Source organism: Cydia amplana, chromosome 2, assembly GCF_948474715.1.
Source record: "Cydia amplana chromosome 2, ilCydAmpl1.1, whole genome shotgun sequence".
Classification (NCBI taxonomy): domain Eukaryota; kingdom Metazoa; phylum Arthropoda; class Insecta; order Lepidoptera; family Tortricidae; genus Cydia; species Cydia amplana.
Genome location: NC_086070.1, coordinates 7764723 through 7772098, shown reverse-complemented (window position 1 = coordinate 7772098; position 7376 = coordinate 7764723).

The following is a 7376-nucleotide window of genomic DNA, read 5'->3' as shown; positions in this document are numbered from 1 at the left end:
CCAGACTGGTATCACGCCAGCTTTCGCCGATGCCGAGCTCAGAGTGGAGGCAGATCTCCGTGAGCTCGGCGTAAGACAAATCCTGATCTTTAATTACATCCCAATCAAATTAGAACTTGGCACCCATATACTTTAGATCTCAATTCTTTTTTCGGCGAAGTCAACAACGACGAATATTCTTAATATTGAACTTGGCTCTCCTTTCACATTTATATTTTTGATGGGATATCATTACTTTTTGTACGGAAGTTATTAGTATTCGTCATTTATTTTTGCTATTACAAAAACGTTAGGCGCTTAGTGTGTAAATAAACAGTTTTTTGGTAAATAATACAAATCGCAATAAAACACTGTTTCCTTATTTCAGATTTGCTACCACACAATTGTCCATCTGGATGCCAAATTTCAACTTGCTAGGTCATCTGAAAGTGGGTTAGGTTTTTGATGATAGGTGAGTACGTCAGTACGTGAGTCAGTCAATATATCAGTGAGAAAAATCCAGATATTTCGATGTATGTCTTAATAACTGGTTGAGCTATATTCATGAAATTGGAGTTCTAGTTAGCCTTAAGGGTCTTAATGAACTAAATTCCATATCTTTAAGTTAAATATATTTTGAGTTACGTAATAGGAGTCAAAAGTAGCTCCAAATGGTTCATGTAATATAACACACGGCCGCTGCGTCGTCAGTTCTCTTCTTTTGAACTTGGCTTGACACGTGTCGGATCCCCGTGTTGATCGAAGCTTGACACGCTGTCTAGATAACTTTATATTCTCTGGCTACTTCGTAGGCGTTAGTTAATAAAAAGCTCATGTTGAGTTTACTCACCTACCCTAGATAATACTTATGTAGGTAGGTACTTATAATTAAAATGTAAGATAAAACACTGCCATTTTTATTGTGCTTCTAGAATTAAGTCAAGGATTAATTTAAAAAAATCGATTAGAAGTATGTACTTTATTCTACTCCAACATTACTTGTAGGTAATAATAACAAACAAAAAAAACCTAAAAAGCGTTTCGGTCCATAGTTCAATAAGTGTTTCAAATTGTTCACAATGCTTATATCGCCCAGTGTTATATAACTGTTCTGTTTCAAAGCGGTTAATTTGCCACGACGACTAGTGACTTAAATTGCGCCGTATCAGATGACCAAGTGGATTGATGACCTCTACAGACGATTTGTGTCACGCCTAATTTTCCGGAAATTATCTAAAATCTCAGACTACCTATCGGTATCGGTGAATATCGGTGAAATGTCCTTAATGCCGTCCTGTCCCACCGTACAGTCAAGTAAGCGGATTACGCAGCTTTGAGTTCCGTTTGGCTGCAGTGGAAAGGTTGCCCTTATAGCTGTGACAGGTGTGACGGATAAGATTCGACACTTGTTACGCCGGAGATTGCATCAAGAATCCTCTCTCTCACGCAGCTCAGACAGACAAACAGGCACGTACCTACACCACCTACATATTCCTGTAGTTTACATGTTTCTTCCTGTTTCAGTGGGATGAAATAAGTATGTATATTGAAAAACCAGCGGAAACATTTAGTTTTGACTGAAAACCCACTGGAAAAACAGAGCGTGGGTACTGACTGATGACGGAATATGTACCTATCGAATTTGGATTCGATGCACTAAGTACTCGATTAATATATTAGGTAATTAATATATAGGTAACCCGGTTTGATATGTTATAACCGAAACTATTGAAATTTAACCCTTTAACCGCCAGAGTCTGATATTTGATTACATATCCAGCTCATTTCGCCACAGTCTGATAAATAAAACAAAGATCTGATTTGGTTTTTACAGCATATTTATAACTCCCGTAACTATGCCAACCTTAAGCGCTGGTGGCCTAGCGGTAAGAGCGTGCGACTTGCAATCCGGAGGTCGCGGGTTCGAACTCCGGCTCGTACCAATGAGTTTTTCGGAACTTATGTACGAAATATCATTTGATATTTACCAGTCGCTTTTCGGTGAAGGAAAACATCGTGAGGAAACCGGACTAATCCCGATACGGGCCTAGTTTACCCTCTGGGTTGGAAGGTCAGATGGCAGTCGCTTTCGTAAAAACTAGTGCCCACGCCAATTACTGGGATTAGTTGCCAAGCGGACCCCAGGCTCCCATGAGCCGTGGCAAAATGCCGGGACAACGCGAGGAAGATGATGAACTATGCCAACCTTACTCTGCGTGGTACAATTACTGTCGGTGGCGACACGAACACGCTCGATCAAAAATTGCTGGCGGTTAAAAATCCATGGTTGATCATCGTTTGTTTGTTTATTGTTTATTTGTGTTTATCATTTAAACATGTGCATTAAATTCACTTTGTATTCATTTACCTATTACATGACCCCCTAAGACCAAGATATAAAAGAAGCAGTTATTTAAAACGATACAAGTGCGGATCCTAATATGTACTGTAAACAGTTTTGTGGCCAACTGTAATACTTAAATATAGGTAGCAAATCATTGTTTTTACACATTATTACACCTAGCTACCTAGGAGATTGTATTTATGGTAAGTACCTACTTATTTACTTGATGTTCTGGAACCAGGTATTATGAGACTACGGAACGATTTAACAAAATAGTTACAAAACGGATAGTTTGAACCACTGTGGGTATAATATGGATCGGGTCAATTCGGATCCCTATTTCGGATGTTAATACATATTTAGTGAAAAACCTAAACATAAATAAAAAATAACTGTGCGTATTAGCATCTTGCAAAGTCTTCCAACTAGAGTTTGTCTGGAGTTGGGCTGCTATCTGTATGAGATACATAATAGTTTAGGTACCTATATATATGATACTCATTAGTAAAAAACTAAAAGGATAATGGTGGTTCGATTGGCGATTTGTTACAGTAAATACCCGTGTTTAGCTAGAATGTATTTTACTAGTTAAGTAAATCTAGATCTAGACGCCTTTATACGAATACAACAGCTCAAAAACGTATTTTCACTATAACATTCTTAATTCGCGTATACTGTAAATACGTGTAGGTAGGTACTTACAAAGATTGTGGTGCTTACCTTTTAGTCGGAATAGCCGGAAAGGAAATAGGTAGCATTAAGTATTTATATTGGATAAGGGCGATAACAGTAACGATGGTGGAATAAAATGTGATACTTACATAATATTTTTTTATTGATGTTTCCTACCTAGGCATAAGTAAACCTTCACTGCTACTCAAAAAAATGTCAGATCCCGATACAATCCTTCTACCCCCTTTTAACCATCTTAGGGGATACATTTTCAAAAACCCTAAAATTGCTTTTCTTGTATTAGGTAGGTATAATAGGTAGGTATTATGTTTTTTTCAAGACATCTTAAAGTACCTGTTTGTAGTGTTTGTACTCGATACAAACTTTCAAGTCTTTCAACCCCTTTTTAACTCCCTTTTTAGAGCTCGTAGAGCTGTAATTTTTTTTCCTAATCAAAATTGGGCCTTATCACTGAACAACACAATTGATTAGGTATAGCCAAGAAAATTGTTCATCCGTCGGACGGCTGCCTTATTTATTTAATACATCAATATTCGTAGTTTACTAGAAAGAGTACTGACTGATGACGGAATATGTACCTATCGAATTTGGATTCGATGCACTAAGTACTCGATTAATATATTAGGTAATTAATATATAGGTAACCCGGTTTGATATGTTATAACCGAAACTATTGAAATTTAACCCTTTAACCGCCAGAGTCTGATATTTGATTACATATCCAGCTCATTTCGCCACAGTCTGATAAATAAAACAAAGATCTGATTTGGTTTTTACAGCATATTTATAACTCCCGTAACTATGCCAACCTTAAGCGCTGGTGGCCTAGCGGTAAGAGCGTGCGACTTGCAATCCGGAGGTCGCGGGTTCGAACTCCGGCTCGTACCAATGAGTTTTTCGGAACTTATGTACGAAATATCATTTGATATTTACCAGTCGCTTTTCGGTGAAGGAAAACATCGTGAGGAAACCGGACTAATCCCGATACGGGCCTAGTTTACCCTCTGGGTTGGAAGGTCAGATGGCAGTCGCTTTCGTAAAAACTAGTGCCCACGCCAATTACTGGGATTAGTTGCCAAGCGGACCCCAGGCTCCCATGAGCCGTGGCAAAATGCCGGGACAACGCGAGGAAGATGATGAACTATGCCAACCTTACTCTGCGTGGTACAATTACTGTCGGTGGCGACACGAACACGCTCGATCAAAAATTGCTGGCGGTTAAAAATCCATGGTTGATCATCGTTTGTTTGTTTATTGTTTATTTGTGTTTATCATTTAAACATGTGCATTAAATTCACTTTGTATTCATTTACCTATTACATGACCCCCTAAGACCAAGATATAAAAGAAGCAGTTATTTAAAACGATACAAGTGCGGATCCTAATATGTACTGTAAACAGTTTTGTGGCCAACTGTAATACTTAAATATAGGTAGCAAATCATTGTTTTTACACATTATTACACCTAGCTACCTAGGAGATTGTATTTATGGTAAGTACCTACTTATTTACTTGATGTTCTGGGACCAGGTATTATGAGACTACGGAACGATTTAACAAAATAGTTACAAAACGGATAGTTTGAACCACTGTGGGTATAATATGGATCGGGTCAATTCGGATCCCTATTTCGGATGTTAATACATATTTAGTGAAAAACCTAAACATAAATAAAAAATAACTGTGCGTATTAGCATCTTGCAAAGTCTTCCAACTAGAGTTTGTCTGGAGTTGGGCTGCTATCTGTATGAGATACATAATAGTTTAGGTACCTATATATATGATACTCATTAGTAAAAAACTAAAAGGATAATGGTGGTTCGATTGGCGATTTGTTACAGTAAATACCCGTGTTTAGCTAGAATGTATTTTACTAGTTAAGTAAATCTAGATCTAGACGCCTTTATACGAATACAACAGCTCAAAAACGTATTTTCACTATAACATTCTTAATTCGCGTATACTGTAAATACGTGTAGGTAGGTACTTACAAAGATTGTGGTGCTTACCTTTTAGTCGGAATAGCCGGAAAGGAAATAGGTAGCATTAAGTATTTATATTGGATAAGGGCGATAACAGTAACGATGGTGGAATAAAATGTGATACTTACATAATATTTTTTTATTGATGTTTCCTACCAAGGCATAAGTAAACCTTCACTGCTACTCAAAAAAATGTCAGATCCCGATACAATCCTTCTACCCCCTTTTAACCATCTTAGGGGATACATTTTCAAAAACCCTAAAATTGCTTTTCTTGTATTAGGTAGGTATAATAGGTAGGTATTATGTTTTTTTCAAGACATCTTAAAGTACCTGTTTGTAGTGTTTGTACTCGATACAAACTTTCAAGTCTTTCAACCCCTTTTTAACTCCCTTTTTAGAGCTCGTAGAGCTGTAATTTTTTTTCCTAATCAAAATTGGGCCTTATCACTGAACAACACAATTGATTAGGTATAGCCAAGAAAATTGTTCATCCGTCGGACGGCTGCCTTATTTATTTAATACATCAATATTCGTAGTTTACTAGAAAGAGTAGAAAGTAAGTATGTATGTAAATCCGTTTAGGCCGAATTCTGCATATTTATATCGAAAATGATCGCGACCGGTGGCGGTACCGAATCGTCTATACCTATATACTTAAATATTAATATTTATTAACAACCTGACTATGCAAAAAACACATAAGTCAAGGTCTTACCTAATTTAAATTCTGCATATTATAAGTTTTGCCTTAAAACTTGGGAAATAACTATACTAGTGGAACAAGTTAATGTATGGCGCAACGCTTTTAACATGATCATATTGATGATAGATAGCGTTTATCAATCATGTTCTGCCCTGCTATCACACCGCAAACTGAAGAGAGGTAAGTATAAATACTCATACAATACAAATTTTCCGCCTTTTTTCTTATTTGTGTAACCTAGCTACTTCAAATATTTTTTTATATTTTATAGAGTTTATAGTACCTAACCTAACTACCTATAGGCAAAATCGCATGCGATTACGGTAAAAATTCAATACCTATGTACATAGGTTCACAACACAACAACCATTTCATTAAAGTGAGTAGATGCAGTTCTCGTTTATTAAATATTCAGGTACAAACTTGGGCGTTTTTTTTTAAAGTTGTCCCCTACACTTTTTTTCAAATTTGGGATTTTTTATGTTATTTCTACTCAGAATCACGAGCTCTTTCTATCCTAATAGGAGAAAAAAAGTGTCCTAAGGTTTTTGTTTCCATTCCGTCACCATTTTTCATAGACTTTGTATGGCGGTCGCGGAATGGAAAGACCGAAAAATGTATGGAAATTTTGGGACACTTTTTTTCTCTTATTAGGATAGAAAGAGCTCGTGATTCTGAGTAGAAATAACATAAAAAATCCCAAATTTGAAAAAAGTGTAGGGGACAACTTAAAAAAAACCGCCCACTTACATAATTACGCCAAATAAATATTTTCTATTTCTATTTTCTAATTGTTTGTTTACAACTTTACTGACCAGAGCATGTTTACCTCTCAATTATTTAGAAAGGTGGACATAACCAAATAAAATACCCGTAGGTACAATTACCGATGCCAATTTCTCGTAGAAAACTAATGGTCTGTTTTTTGACCTTACTGTCTTATGATCAAGACTGATATTAAAGTCGTTTAATTTCATGCCAATTTGACGTGAAATGGTGTAAATATACATCCATCAAGACATAACTAAAGCAGTTACGATCACTTTGGTGAGTTGTTAATATATTCCGACCATCAAAACGAATTGCGGAAAAACAACATTATGATAATTTAATAGTTTATCTTGTTTAAGTATTTTAGAAAGTATATTTACACTATGTTTCGATTAATTATACGTATACATCTTTGTCTCTCGTGAATACCACGTTTTCTAAGTAAATAAACTAAAATACTTAAATAAATAATCGCCTAATACCTAATTACCTACTTATAGGGTTTGCACGACGGATCCGAAATGTATGGGAATATCCGCGGATCCGGATCCGAATCCGGATAATTTCATACTAGACGTGTGCGCCGCGCCGGCGCGCCGCCGCCGCCGGGTTTTGTTGCCACGCCGCCGCCGCCGATAAATGATCGGCGTGAAATCGGCGTGACCTTGAGTGGTGTTAATCAGCTATTCTAACTTGGTATTTGGATTAAAAGTTAGATTTATTTGTATTATTGTTACAGTTGTCAAATTCTTTTAATTTATTAATTAAATGAAACAGATTTAAGCCAGTGGTACAAACAATTTGACACACCGATTAAAGCAACTGAGAGTAGGTAATCCTCAGTGTTTAGCGTCAAGAAAGATGTGGTAGTAATATATGAAGTAGGATTTTTCCTGTTAAT